The sequence below is a fragment of the Coregonus clupeaformis genome, chromosome 39, assembly GCF_020615455.1.
Source record: "Coregonus clupeaformis isolate EN_2021a chromosome 39, ASM2061545v1, whole genome shotgun sequence".
Lineage (NCBI taxonomy): Eukaryota > Metazoa > Chordata > Actinopteri > Salmoniformes > Salmonidae > Coregonus > Coregonus clupeaformis.
In genome coordinates, this window is record NC_059230.1 from 7,970,056 (window position 1) to 7,986,385 (window position 16,330).

Consider the following 16,330-nt stretch of genomic DNA (forward strand, 5'->3'; position numbering starts at 1 on the left):
TTCTGCCGGAATAACTGAATCACTGGACCTTAACACCGGATCGCAACTAGCTAGCCACAACCGAATGGATGTTGCTGTTGGCTAATCAACACTGTCCCCGAAGCAGGCACCAGTTAGCCTTGAGCTAGCCTCGAGCCAGGCCCATATCCCGGCTATCTACCTCTCTGTCTACCGGATGGGAGTAGCCAGCTAACTAGCTACTTGCTATTAGCCACCGTTAGCGGATTTTCACCATTGTCCGTGGCCTGCACTACCTACCAGCCAGCTCTAGCCTGGACTATTATCGGCCAGTCTGCACTGTCTGCACAGCGCATTATCGACCCAGAACATATCGGATTTTCTGCCGGAATCACTGGACCTTTAACACTGGATCATCGCAACTAGCTAGCTGCAACCAAATGGAAGTTGTTGTTGGCTAATCAGCCTTGAGCTAGCCTCGAGTCAGGCCCATCTCCCGGCTATCTACCTCTCTGTCAACCGGACGGGACCTCCTAGAGTCGACACGGAGCCCCGCCGATCCATCACGACTGGTCTGCCGACGTAATCGTCTGTGGTTTCAACAGGCTTCCCGTTGCGATGACCACGAAGATCCATCTGCCAACCCCGGCCCGCTAGCACACACAAACAACAGCTGTGCTTCCTGCTCGCCTGTGCTGTAGCACCAATTCGAACTGCTATCGGACTCACATATTGCTGTTCACTGGACCTTATGATCAATCAGCTGCACAGCTGATGCCTGCTGGACTGTTCCTTTACACGGTACCCTGTCCTGTTTATCTGTTTAGCCTCAGCCCAAACTTTCATTGCCATTACCAGTTATTGTCTTAGCTCTCTCGAATAACACCTGTGATTGCTTTATGCCTTTCTCCCATGTCAATATGCCTTGCCTATTGCTGTTCCAGTTAGTTCTTATTATACAATTTCACTGTAGAGCCCCAAGTCCCTCTCAAACTGCTTCAAATAGCTCCTTTGTTCACCCCCCATACACGCGGAGACCGGCTCAATCGGTGCCTCCAGTGATGCTATCTCTTTCATTGTTACCCAATGCTTAGGTTTACCTCCACTGTACTCATATCCTTCCATATCATTGTCTGTACATAATGCCCTGAATCTATTCTACAACTCCCGGATATCTGCCCCCTTTATTCTCTGCCTTTAGCCGTATCCTTATTCTAGTCCTCCTCTGTTCCTCTGGTGATGTAGAGGTTAACCCAGGCCCTGCAGCCCCCAGTATCACTCCTACTCCTCAGGAGCTATCATTTGTTGACTTCTGTAACCGTAAAAGCCTTGGTTTTTTGCATGTTAACATCAGAAGCCTCCTCCCTAAGTTTGAGTTATTCACTGCGTTAGCACACTCCGCCAACCCTGATGTTCTAGCAGTGTCTGAATCCTGGCTTAGGAAGGCCACCAAAAATTCAGAAATGTCCATCCCCAACTACAACATTTTCCATCTAGATAGAACTGCCAAAGGGGGTGGAGTTGCAATCTACTGTAGAGAGAGCCTGCAGAGCTCTATCATACTATCCAGGTCTGTGCCCAAACAGTTTGAGGTCCTACTTCTAAAAATCCACCTTTCCAGAAATAAGTCTCTCACTGTTGCCGCTTGCTACAGACCCCCCTCAGCCCCCAGCTGTGCCCTGGACACCATATGTCAATTGATTGCCCCCCATCTATCCTCAGAGTTCGTACTGCTTGGTGACCTAAACTGGGATATGCTTAACACCCCGGCCATCCTACAATCCAAACTAGATGCCCTCAATCTCACACAAATTATCAAGGAACCTACCAGGTACAACCCTAAATCCGTAAACATGGGCACCCTCATAGATATCATCCTGACTAATTTACCCTCTAAATACACCTCTGCTGTCTTCAACCAGGATCTCAGCGATCACTGCCTTATTGCCTGCGTCCGTAACGGGTCCGCGGTCAAACGACCACCCCTCATCACTGTCAAACGCTCCCTAAAACACTTTAGCGAGCAGGCCTTCCTAATTGACCTGGCCCATGTATCCTGTATGGATATCGATCTCATTCCGTCAGTAGAGGATGCCTGGTTGTTCTTTAAAAGTGCTTTCCTCTCAATCTTAAATAAGCATGCCACATTCAAAAAATGCAGAACTAAGAACAGATTTAGCCCCTGGTTCTCCTCAGACTTGACTGTCCATGACCAGCTCAAAAACATCCTGTGGCGTACTGCATTAGCATCGAATAGCCCCCGCAATATACAAATTTTCAGGAAAGTTAGGAACCAATATACACAAGCAGTTAGGAAAGCAAAGGCTAGCTTTTTCAAACAGAAATTTGCATCCTGTAGCACTAACTCCAAAAAAAATTGGGACACTGTAAAGTCCATGGAGAATAAGAGCACCTCCTCCCAGCTACCCACTGCACTGAGGCTAGGAACCACTATCACCACCGATAAATCTACAATAATCGAGAATTTCAACAAGCATTTTGCTACGGCTGGCCATGCTTTCCACCTGGCTACCACTACCCCGGCCACCAGCTTTGCACCCTCCGCTGCAACTTGCCCATGCCCCCCCCGCTTCTCCAGCACACAAATTCAGACAGCTGATGTTCTGTAAGAGCTGTAAAATCTGGACCCCTACAAATCCTCTGGGCTAGACAATCTGGACCCTTTCTTTTTTAAATTAGCCGCCGAAATTGTCGCAACCCCTATTACTAGCCCGTTCAACCTCTCTTTCGTATCGTCTGAGAAACCCAGAGATTTTAAAGCTGCCACGGTCATCCCCCTCTTCAAAGGGGGTGACACTCTAGATCCAAACTGTTACAGACCTATATCCATCCTGCCCTGCCTTTTGAAAGCCAAGTTATCAAACAGATTACCGACCATTTCGAATCACACCGTACCTTCTCCGCTATGCAATCCGGTTTCTGAGCTGGTCATGGGTGCACCTCAGCCACGCTCAAGGTCCTAAACGATATTATAACCGCGATCGATAATAGACAGTACTGTGCAGCCGTTTTCATCAACCTGGCCAAGGCTTTCGACTCTGTCAACCACCGCATTCTTATTGGCAGACTAAATAGCCTTGGTTTCTCAAATGACTGCCTCGCCTGGTTCACCAACTACTTCTCAGATAGAGTTCAATGTGTCAAATCGGAGGGCCTGTTGTCTCTATGGGGGTGCCACAGGGTTCAATTCTTGGGCCGACTCTTTTCTCTGTGTATATCAATGATGTCGCTCTTGCTGCTGGTGACTCTCAGATCCACCTCTACGCAGACGACACCATTTTGTATACGTCTGGCCCTTCATTGGACACTGTGTTAACAAACCTCCTAACGAGCTTCAATGCCATACAACACTCCTTCCGTAGCCTCCAACTGCTCTTAAACACTAGTAAAACTAAATGCATGCTCTTCAATCGAACGCTGCTGGCCACGCCCACCCGACTAGAATCACTACTCTCGACAGGTCTGACCTAGAGTATGTGGACAACTACAAATACCTAGGTGTCTGGTTAGACTGTAAACTCTCCTTCCTGACTCACATTAAGCATCTCCAATCCAAAGTTAAATCTAGAATCGGCTTCCTTTTTCGCAACAAAGCCTCCTTCACTCATGCTCTCAAACATGCCCTCGTAAAATGGACTATCCTACCGATCCTTGACTTCGGCGATGTCATTTACAAAATAGCCTCCAACACTCTACTCAGCAAATTGGATGTAGTCTATCACAGTGCCATCCGTTTTGTCACCAAAGCCCCATATACTACCCACCACTGTGACCTGTACGCTCTTGTTGGCTGGTCCTCACTACATATTCGTCGCCAAACCCACTGGCTCCAGGCCATCAATAAATCACTGCTAGGCAAATCCCTACCTTATCTTAGCTCATTGGTCACCATAGCAACACCCACCCGTAGTATGCACTCCAGCAGATATATCTCACTGGTCATCCCCAAAACCAACACCTCCTTTGGCCGCCATTCCTTCCAGTTCTCTGCTGCCAATGACTGGAACGAACTGCAAAAATCTCTGAAGCTGGAGACTCTTATCTCCCTCACTAACTTTAAGCATCAGTTTTCAGAGCACCTTACCGATCACTGCACCTGTACACAGCCCATCTGAAATTAGCCCACCCAATTACCTCATCCCCATATTGTTATTTATTTTGCTCATTTGCACGCCAGTATCTCTATTTGCACATCATCTCTTGCACATCTATCTTTCCAGTGTTAATACTAATTGTAATTATTTTGCACTATGGCCTATTTATTGCCATACCTCCATAACTTGCTACATTTGCACACACTGTATATATATATATTTTCTGTTGTATTTTTGACTTTATGTTTTGTTTTACCTCATATGTAACTCTGTGTTGTTGTTTTTATCGCACTGCTTTGCTTTATCTTGGCCAGGTCGCAGTTGTAAATGAGAACGTGTTCTCAACTGGCTTCCCTGGTTAAATAAAGGTTAAAAAAACAAAAAAAAATTGTTGGTCACATGTTTCATGAGCTGAAATAAAAGATCCCAGAAATGTTCCTTACGCACAAAAAGCTTATTTCTCTCAAATGTTGTGCACAAATTTGTTTACATCCCTGTTAGTGAGCATTTCTATGCCACACCTGTCAAGTGGATGGATTATCAAGAATCTGATTAAACAGCATGATCATTACACAGGTGCACCTTGTGCTGGGGACAATAAAAGGCCAGTTTTGTCACACAACACAATGTCACAGAGGGAGCGTGCAATTGGCATGCTCACTGCAGGAATGTCCATCAGAGCTGTTGCTAGAGAATTTAATGTTCATTTCTCTTCCATAAGCCGAGACACAACGTCATTTTTGAGAATTTGGCAGTACATCACACCGGCCTCACAACTACAGGCGTCATGTGGGCGAGCGGTTTACTGATTTCAACGTTGTGAACAGAGTGCCCCATGGTGGCGGTGGGGTTATGGTATGGGCATGCATAAGCTACGGACAACGAACACAATTGCATTTTATCGATGGCAATTTGAATGCACAAAATTACAGAGGCGAGATCCTTAGTCCCATTTTGAAGCCCATTTTTTTAAAGGTATCTTTGACCAACAGATGCATATCTGTATTCCCAGCCATGTGAAATCCATAGATTAGGGCCTAATTAAATTATTTCTATTGACTGGTTTCCTCTAATGAACTGTAACTCAGTAAAATCTATGAAATTGTTGCATGTTGTTCAAGCCCAAAAAACTCATGCTGGTTTCACAGACACATAACAAGTTTCACTGCTATTGAACTAAAAAACATGGTTCAAGGAGATTCTCCTTTGAAAGTGTTCAGAGACTAGGGTAATAGTAAGTCCCCCTGAAAGTCACATTTCTAGTAAGGGCGATGCCGTGTAGACTCAACATCCCAGATGGCAGCCAGCCGACGGTGGAAACCCCTGTGGTATGGAGTCATGGCTGGCATGTTGCGGAGGAAGCAATTGTGTGGAGTATGAATAAAACCTCCTAATCTTCCAATCCAATCTGCAGAAAATCAAGATTGGATCCACTGAACTGAAGCTTTGTTTTCTCTGATTCCCCCAGTGCTCCTGAGGAGAGAAGCTTTCTGAGATGTGGAGAGAGTAGAGGGAGGGAGGGAGGGAGGGAGGGAGGGAGGGAGGGAGGGAGGGAGGGAGGGAGGGAGGGAGGGGATGGAGGAACCATACTGAGGGGCTGTGGATGTTTGTGAAGATGAAGAGATGACCGGAGAGGGAGGTCTGAGAGTGAAGGAAGGAGGGAGGAAGATCTAGAAAGAGAGAGAGAGGGAGAGAGATAAAAACAAGAGAGAATCCTACTGAAAACAGATGGTATTGCTAAGCAGTAAGGGGTGTCATCTGTGCTCCATCATTGTACTTTTGCTGAGAGTACTAAATAAGGGGAAGATGCAGAGTAGAGAAACAATGTAACAGCTAACCTCTGGGAGAGAGTGCCAAAAAACTGTCAACAGCAGGGGAATCAATTGGAATGAGGCCCTTACTTTGGATGTGAACTGTTCATTTCAGATGCAATCCTTTTTGGGACACCCCTTTTTCAGAACATCAACCATGCTTAAAGGCCTTGAGTGACATCTGTGTCGTGACAAGTCTAGTAAATCTGCATCTGGACAGTTGTCCTTCATTTTACCACTCGCCTATCAAAACCAATTAAATGGAATTACAAGGGTATAACATGGCCGTAATGCTGCCAATAACTTTATAACAATGTGTCCTTTCTGATAAATCTAGTCGGAATCCAACAATGCTACGAGGTACAACATATCCGACTTGCAACCACCTCACACTGTTGCCATTATGCAATGTGTTTTGTAAGTGGTTCACCTCTAGTGGCTACTCCTCTTTCTTGGTTCACAAAATAAAATCCACAGCAGTTGTCAGAATAACTGTGGCAGCATACTGCCTGCTGTTCTCTCCTCCATTTTCCCAAATCTGACTTTCATGAAAAGAGACAGAATTTGCACTAGTGTGTATGCTAGGCCAGCTAGGCACCTCCGGGGGCTGCAAATCCTTATTTCTTTGCCACCCTAGTGGTCCACAACAGCAGACGTTAACTCAATTTCACACCCGGAACCCTTAGAGACACTCAGGTATACATAGCAACTGGCACCAGAGGCTTGGTGGAAGTGCAGGTATTTTTATGAACACCCAAACTCCTGCTGTTGCCACACTCCCTAATGTTTCCATAGCACTGTGCTAATATGATGTTAATTGCGATATTCTCAGCAACAACTCCAGTTTGTTATGAAAGGATGTAAATGTTTGCCCCGTTTTTCAAACAGATGTGGGTCACAATTAGAGTGGAGGAAACCAACAGTGAGGACGAGACTGAAAGGTGATGGGCACATTTTAGGTAACACATTACATAAGGTACAGTATACTTAAAAAGTATACAGAAAATAATGTATAAAGGGGTGTGTAAGTAATTTAGGCTAAACTGTTCATAATGTTTTTATAGATTGTTAATAAATCTAGTTTTCTTGGCCTAAGCCATATTCCATCGATACATGGGTGGAACAGGCGAGGAGAATAACTATATAACATGCATGCTTTATAGTGTAGTAAATGTGTACGTTTGGACAGGAACCAGATAGTGGGAGATTTTCAGGATTTTCAAGGATCTTCTACTTTACCAGGTATCTGAAATCAGTGTGGCAGTGATGATATTCAGTAAGTAGGCCCTGAATGCTGACAAAGGAGAAGTTTAATATAATCCTTCTACAGGTAAAACCAGAAGGCCACTATCTGATCTGAGCGAATGCTACCGTACCTGTAGACTTCCAGGCATTGCGCTAACGCTAGTCAGCATTGGTTCGCGAAACTACATCTAACTTCCATTATACTGAATGCAGATATATGGTATCCACGAGTTCATCTGACTCTTAATTGCCAGAATCTCACAGTATCACTTTAAGTGCTGCCAATTTAAATATGAATCTTACTAGATTTGATGAATTATTTACTTATTTACCTATATATATCCGATAAATGGTTGATTTAGGTGCAATCTTACTAGCAGCAATATCCTTGCCTGTGAAGCCCTTTTTGTGCAAAGCAATGATGACGGCAGGTGTTTCCTTGCAGGTAACCATGATTAATAGAGGAAGAACAATGATTTCAAGCACCACCCTCCTTTTAAAGCTTCCAGTCTGTTATTCTAACTCAATCAGCATGACAGAGTGATCTCCAGCCTTGTCCTCGTCAACACTCTCACCTGTGTTAACGAGAGAATCACTGACATGATGTCAGCTGGTCCTTTTGTGACAGGGCTGAAATGTAGTGGAAATGTTTTTGGGGGATTAAGTTCATTTTCATGGCAAAGAGGGACTTTGCAATTAATTGCAATTCATCTGATCACTCTTCATAACATTCTGGAGTATTTGCAAATTGCCATCATAAAAACGGAGGCAGCAGACTTTGTGAAAATTAATATTTGTGTGATTCTCAAAACTTTTGACCACAACTGTACAGTATGTGCAAATGTGAGTAAAGTAGCCTAAATAGCCAGGACCCACAGTGTGGGCTATACAGCGGTTGAACAGATTACAGGAATTAGTATTCTACGGCTACATCTAAACAAGGCAGCACAGTCTATTTTCCCCAGTGTGCTGTATTTTTATTTACACAAACAAAACCTCCCAGGTGAGAGCACATTCCCCCACAGACAAAGGACTCCAGAATCTTGCTTTAAGCCCTTTCCCTTTTTTAATTTCCTCTCTCCCCCCTATTCTTCCTAGTAATTGGTTCCTTCCAAGGTGCACTACTGAGCAGACAGTATCATCAGTGGAGGAGAGAGAGTGTAGAGTGACACACATAGTGTTTGATTAGATTTTCTCTGCCGGTGATGGGCAGTACTTGCAGGAGGTATGTTTGTAAATGAATTTAATGGCATTACTGTATGTAGCCTATTGATTCCTTCTTAATTAATAAATAAAACAAAAATGTTTAGTTTCTTCTCTTTAATACTAGCCACCTAGCAATTTTATGAAGTTGGCTTTAGCTAGTCAGATAGATAGGTTCCCAATCTCCCAACCTCATAACTAGCTACCAAGCCATTTCAGGCTATCAATCAAGTTAGAGTAGCTTGTCTTACTATCTTAGCTGGCATGCCCGCTGACAAGGTTGCTAGACTTTAGAAAAGCAAGTAATTACTAAATGTACTGAATAAGACTCAAATTCCTTTCAATGAGTTTCTTAAAAATAAATAAACACCTGTCAGACGGATACAGACAGCTCAAGAGTAATGCTTAGACATGCAGGAAAATACTTGGTTTAAATATAATCTGGCACCTTAAGATAATATCATGATATTTGTGTAATAATTATGATGGCATGATATGTGCCTGTATTGATGATGGATGTAATATCCTAGGCACGTTAGTGCAGTATATTGAGATGTGTGATTTACAACAGAATGACACCGTCATTAAAATGACAATTGAACAGGTGAAGAGGTATTCTTAAATAACCTATGCAGAAAAATAAACATATTTCTTTACAAAGAATTGGGCATAACGATCATGGCCCTAGATTGCAGGAAAAAGCCAACTTCCGGAGGTCCCCTCCAGACCATCTCCCTTCATCCTCACATACTCCATGCCCCCTCTAAAATAATGGGTGCACCCCTGTCTGTGTGTGTGCTCTGTGCACAGAGGCTAAATGGTGTGTGCAACGGCGGTGCAAGTGTGTGTGTGCGAGTGTGTGTCTGCTGGTGACAGATCTTCTGCTGACTGCGGTGATCTACGGTGAGCACCACTGGCTTTCGTACCAGGCTATTACTTAATTAATTGACATTTTGTGTAATTGCCTCGGGGCAGTTTGCAGAGGAAGTATGGGGCTCTAACAGGATTGGATTAGAAATATACAATTACCATTTCAGAGTTAAGGGGAATAATCTTTGAGGAGGCGGGGAGAGGTGGCTCGAGGTGGTTCATATCGGTAGGAGGTTGAATTTCACAGGAAATTCAAATGTGCTAAGGTTTACCAGGAGAGAGTGTGACGGAGGTGTGTGTGGTGGGGAAAGGGGGGATGGGGTTTATATTTTCTTGCCGGTGGTTTATCACAGCGGCTGGCCATGGCAGCCTCAGAAATGGCCTGTCAGGCTTCTTGGAGATGTCGATGGGGAGATAATGACATGTTGAAAGACTCTGAACCACCGCCTTGTCACCCACTTGGTAATTGCTTCTTCTTCCAGTTTACTGTCTCCAGCTGTTTTTATCATCTAGATTTGTGTGTGTGTGTGAGAGAGAGAGAGAGAGAGAGAGAGGGGGGGGATTTGAGAATGAGAGAGAGAGAGAGAGAGAGAGAGAGAGAGAGAGAGAGAGAGAGAGAGAGAGAATGTTGTAACTGTTACCCAATAATCTCTTTACAGAATGTCAAAAAGAGCAAGACATTAGAGAAAATCTTAATTAAGCAGCCAACTCAGTTACAAATGTTTAAGTATAAACAGTATGACAGAACTTATTTGTCCAGTTAATTTGCAATCTAATATGTGATATTACTGAGTGTGTTTTTAGTTTCACATCCTGATTAGATTTAGGCCAGTAGTGCAACTCACAGAGATACAAACTGAGAGCCAGAGACCACTGCTTTATGGATCCATCTTCAAACCTCCTAATGAGTTGTGGTTAAATACAGTCACTGTTCAGTCCGATGTCTAGCCTATGTTCAGCATAGACAACATTAAGTGTGTCCATTACTATACCAGTCTTAAAATAAGTTCAATATGATTGTCTGCCCTTGGTTCATGAAAGAGTGTTTACAGTATATTGATTGCTATGAATGAAACATTTGACAAAACATACACTTTCATAGACAGTCGATTATTGATGAGCGATTGGTGCTTACCAACTTTTCGTAGCTAACTCGAGGTGGGAGCAGTGGCTGCTCCTGAAAAAATTCTCAGGGGGGGCAATTTTTCTGATGATTTAGGTGACCTACACACATTTTTAAAAAGATATGTCCAGCAACAACATGAAGACAGGGGCAGCATATAAGTCAATGCCAGAAGCATTTATTGACTGATCTCAAAAGTGTTGGCTTACAAAAGCAAAATAAGTTATCACAGTAAAAATAATCAAGGGTGTTCTTTCACATTCCTCAACACTGCATAAACAATATGCATTTCCATAAACAAATGAAATATCAGCTGAAAATACAGCATCTTGGTATTTGTTCAGATTGCAGGATCAACAAGAGCTTTTACCACATTTTTTGCCTCATGGTTGAATTGGAAATATGTGCACCTGAGCATAATTCACAACAAGCAAGCAGGAGCTTTTGATAGAGGCTACTGAAAACATTGATGCAAGTTATTGGTAATAAGAAATTTTTATAGACTTCCATATTCTGCCCTCTTGTATAGATTTGTGAAAATGAACAGTGATAGACATTTTGCCTGAAAACAGAATTTGAAAATAATTTATAGAAAAGGTAAACACAGCTATCTGTATGGCTTTGTAAAAATGAACAACCATATTCTGGCCAATTGTATAGATTTGTAAATATGAACAACCATATTCTGGCCAATTGTATAGATTTGTAAAAATGAACATGAACAGATTTTTTTTTTTTTGTTACTTTTTTTTAAATGAAAAATAACTTTTTTAAACAACATCAACTGTGAACTGATTTGGGCGTGTGTGTGTTACAGAGACAGACAGGGAGGGACAAAGAGAGAGAGAGGCTACATTACTTGTACTGAAACTGTTCTCTTCTCTCTTTCAATGCAGCAAAGCGGTCAATGACTTTCTCATTGAAATCAGGCATGCTGAGGACTAGTTCCCTCTCCATGGAAAGCATGGCCAGTGCATTCAGACGTTCCTGGCCCATTGAATTTCGCAGGAATGTCTTAACTCGTGTCAAAGTTGAGAAACATCTCTCAGCTTCAGCTGTTGTCATGGGAGTAGTTATGAGGATGTTCAACAGAGTCACAGTCTCAGAGAACGTCTCCTGGAGGTTGTAGCTCATGAGAACCTGGTACAGTGCCAGTGCACCACAGTTTGACTTTCTCGTCGTCGGCAAAAAGACAGTTCAGTCTCTCCGAAACCACACTGGCGATTGAGACTGAGGTTGATTCCGAGATGGGAAGGAACTCAAAAAAGCGCTCCTGCACTTTGTGGTTGCTATCTATGTACCTCAGCACAAGCACCAGCTGTGTCTGTGTAGAAACGTCCGTGGTCTCGTCAGCTTGGATAGCTACGAAGTTCGCCGACTTCACCTCCTCCACAATATGTTCCCTCATGACCGCTAGCATACACTCCAGTAGCTCGTTTTGAATGGTCTTTGATGTGAACTTCTTTCAAAGAGACAATCGAGTTGCACTGAACGCTAGCCATCTTGAGTGAGAGAGTAGTACGTGAATTGATTGACGCTGCTACCCGCTCTTTTCTTAGTTACGTTCATGGTTATGTTACGTATGACGAAAGCGCGTAAGTGCAAGCCCTCAGAAACCCATAGAGATTGTATTGAAAGCTCTGATATTTGAAAAAAAAAAGATTTTACATTACAGTCTATGAGAGACTTCTGAGGCGATTTTCAACCTGACTGAAATCGCCCCAAAAGGGGCGGGGCCATTTGAAGCACGACTTTAGCCTGATTGGACATTTAGTGGCAGATCAGACGTCTAGATTAGAACACTGATAACTACTGTTGCCGTGATATAATTGATTAGAAAAAAAATCCCTTCCTTTTCCCGTTTGGCAGTGCGTCGCCCATATCGCCCTAATGAACACACCGCCCCTGGGTGGGAGAGCATTCTTTTTTCTTTCCTCAAGGTTTGCACCCATGAAAGGATGTTTTATTGATTGTGAAAGATGTGTGTGGGGAACATTAAGCATTTTGCTCCAATGTCCAGGACAATGGAGATGTGCTATTCAGCCCGGCAACAGGTGTTGGTAGAGATTAAATGTCATAATCGAGACCCCCCCCACACACACACACACACCATCTGCATCTTCTTTCTCAGAGCGCTTAAGTTTCTACCTTTCAGAGTGACCTTGTAGTCAACATTTGTCTCTATCTGAGGGCAAGTCCTGGCAGGCACTTCTGTGATTTTGTCAGAGGATAGTCTCACAGATGATTTATCAGGCATAATATACATTTTTCAAACACAAATGATACTCATGAATCATGCTGGACTGTGGCCACCCCTCCCTGACCTTTGGCCAACCTTTTCATAGTTCTGAATGGATAATTTGCTGGCACAGGGAAGTTAGGCCTTGTCCACAAGCTTCGTCATGCCTCTCTACTCTTGGTAACTTTGCTGGACGTCCTTGCAGTTTTGAGGGATAACATTCTAAGGAACAATATTCATTTTAAATTAACTGAATGAATGTAGGACAACAAATATGAATTCATAAAAAAAACAGGCATGGTGAACTACGTTTCGTCACAAACCCAGTGAACTCTTCATAACATCTTGCCCCTTTCCTTAGCAGTAAACATTTCCCAATGACGCTGATGATTGGATTCTTAAGCAGTTCTTGACCTTTCAGTGGTTCTGTATGGTTCTTGTTTAAGAAGCGTCATAATGTCTGTTGCTTGCATCAAAAATAAAATAATTACGAGGGCGAAGACCTTCTCAAAATGTCAGTTTCCCGAAGACTAACTAATGATGGAATGCATAAAGGTTATGACGGGGGTAGCCGGTCGTATTTCACAACATTTCAGTATTTCATCCATCCTGTAAGGACGTAAATGTGTCAATGACTGCTGCTGGCAGAACCTGACTTTTAACTGGCTTCCATTACAGTTTCCTGATTTATCTCTTCATTTTCACCATTGGACAAAAATTACTTATTTCCCTGTCCTGAGGGGTACTGGAGTCGTGATGTTCCAGTCATGACCAAGGTGTTACAAAACACTTACTGTTCTTCAGTATTCACATTCTGTGCACACATCCCTGTACTTTAAATCTCCTACCTACATCCTAAAATTCTATGGATTTGGGCTCAAAAAGTGCAGACTCTCTGTACCAGTTGCAGTGTCTTATCACTAGCTCGTATCATTTGGATGTGATACATTCTGTAACCTTTAAAGCACAAGAGGTTGGTGGCACCTTAATTGGGGAGGACAGGCTCGTGGTAATGGCTGGAGAGGAATGAGTGGAATGGTATCAAATACAGCAAACACATGGTTTCCATGTGTTTGATGCCATTTCATTCGCTCCGTTCCAGCCATTATTACGAGCCGTCCTCCCCTCAGCAGCCTCCACTGCTTTAAAGAGCTTTCTCCAAAATGGCCGCCAAGATTATTCATGTATTTACATACCAAGTCCCTTGGAAAGCTTGCTTCTTTACATCTTACCCTTTTATCGGCCTTTCCTGAGGCTTTTATGTTATTAGATGTGGACTTCCAAAGGAAAACGCAGACTCAGTAGTTTGCTCTTCTTCTCCCCTTCCTGTTTGGTATAATCTCTCTCCCATCCCACTGGGCACAGACATCTATTCAATGTCTATTCCACGTTAGTTCAATGTAATTTCATTGAAATGACGTGGACACAACGTTGATTCAACCAGTGTGTGCCCAGTGGGAGGTAACCACATCATGTCTGGTAGATTCAATTGCTCAAGCGCTCCTGTTCTCCACTTCACTGTCTCAGCAAAACTTAATCCCCATGTCCCACTTTACCACTCACAGAGACCATCTCTCTATCTTTTTCCCTTTCTCTGGTTCTCTCTTTCACCATTAGCAAAACTGTCAGGAGACAAAACTCTGCTGCTCTGCTCCTCAAAAGCCACCTCATTTCAAATAACTTCAAAGGTTTTGTTGTTGATGTTGTTGATTCTTTTTTTGACGAGTCGGGATAATGTTCCAGATGACTTCATATCAAGGTTAAGCCTATTCATATGAATAATGTGAGTTCTGCTGGGTCATGATGGGGATAAAATATACTGTTTACATAACACACACAAATACAAAGTGGCAATACACTCGCCTCACAATATTTTATAAAGTTTAGATTCAGTCAACAACATTTCCCATTCCCTCCAACCTTGGTTATTTCCCCCCTCCTTTTTGCCCTTCCTATTTAGCATCTAATTCATTGACTCTGCGGCAGTAGCAGTTGCATTATCTGCCCAACTCTGAAATTCATTGAACATTTAACAAAATGTACTGTATGTATTTGTGATTGTGCGAGCGGCGGGGTGCACTGATATCTGCCACTCTCAGCAGAGCAGCAGGGCTTTGTTTGGCGGCTCCAAAAGGTGTTGCGTCTCAGAGCCTCGACACCTCTGCAAGCGAGACATTCACAGTCAGTCTCCCTCCTGATAAGCTCACGTGAAATCCCCCTAGAGAGGGGATTTGATTAAAATAATCAACAGGGAGTGAAATATATCCATGTTGCTGTGTATACTGTAGCTAGCTACCCGCGTCGCCGAGACGCACTGTACGGTACTGACAGATACAGTACCAGTCAAAAGTTTGGACTCACCTACTCATTCAAGGGTTTTTATTTATTTTTACTATTTTCTACATTGTAAAATAACATCACAGCTATGAAATGACACATATGGAATAATGTAGTAACCAAAAAAGTATTAAACAAATCAAAATATATTTAATATTTGAGATTCTTCAAATAGCCAGCCTTTGCCTAGACAACTTTGCATACTCTTGGCATTCTCTCAACCAGCTTCACCTAGAATGCTTTTCCAACAGTCTTGAAGGAGTTCCCACATACACTGATCACTTGTTGGCTGCTTTACATTCACTCTGCCGTCCAACTCATCCCAAACCATCTCAATTGGGTGATGTCAGGGGATTGTTGAGGCTAGGTCATCTGATGCAGCACTACATCACTCTCCTTCTTGGTAAAATAGCCCTTACACAGCCTGGAGGTGTGTTGGGTCATTGTCCTGTTGAAAAACAAATGATAGTCCCACTAAGCCCAAACCAGATGGGATGGCGTATCGCAGCAGAATGCTGTGGTAGCCTTGCTGGTTAAATAAATCACAGACAGTGTCACCAGCAAAGCACCCCAACACCATAACAGCTCCTCCTCCATGCTTTACGGTGGGAACTACACATGCGGAAATCATCCATTCACCCACACTACGTGTCACAAAGACACAGCGTTTGGAACCAAAAATCTCCAATTTGGACTACAGACTAAAGGACAAATTTAACCCGGTCTAATGCTCATGTTAACCTGGTCCATTGCTCATGTTTGTTGGTCCAAGCAGGTCTCTTCTTATTATTGGTGTCCTTTAGTAGTGGTTTCTTTGCAGCAATTTGACCATGAAGGCCTGATTCACATAGTCCCCTCTGAACAGTTGCTGTTGAGATGTGTCTTCCACTTGAACTCTGTGAAGCATTTCTTTGGGCTGTATATTCTGAGACTGGTCCTCCATTCCTGTGGCAGTCCTCATGAGATCCAGTGTCATCATAGCGCGTTATGTTTTTTGCGACTGCACTTGAAGAAACTTAAAAGTTCTTGAAGTGTTCCGGATTGACTGACCTTCATGTCTTCAAGTAATGATGGACTGTCATTTCTCATTGCTTATTTGAGCTGTTCTTGCCATAATATGGACTTGTTCTTTTACCAAATAGGGCTATCTTCTGTATACCCCCCCTACCTTGTCACAACACAACTGATTGACTCAAACACATTAAGAAGGAATGAAATTCCACAAATTAACTTTGAAGAAGACACACCTGTTAATTGAAATGCATTCCAGGTGACTACCTCATGGTTGAGAGAATACCAAGAGTGTACAAAGCTTTCATCAAGGCCAAGAGTGTACAAAGCTGTCATCAAGGCAAACGGTGGCGCAGCGTCTAAGGCACTGCATCCTAGTGCTTGAGGCATCACTACAGACACCCTGGTTTTATTCCAG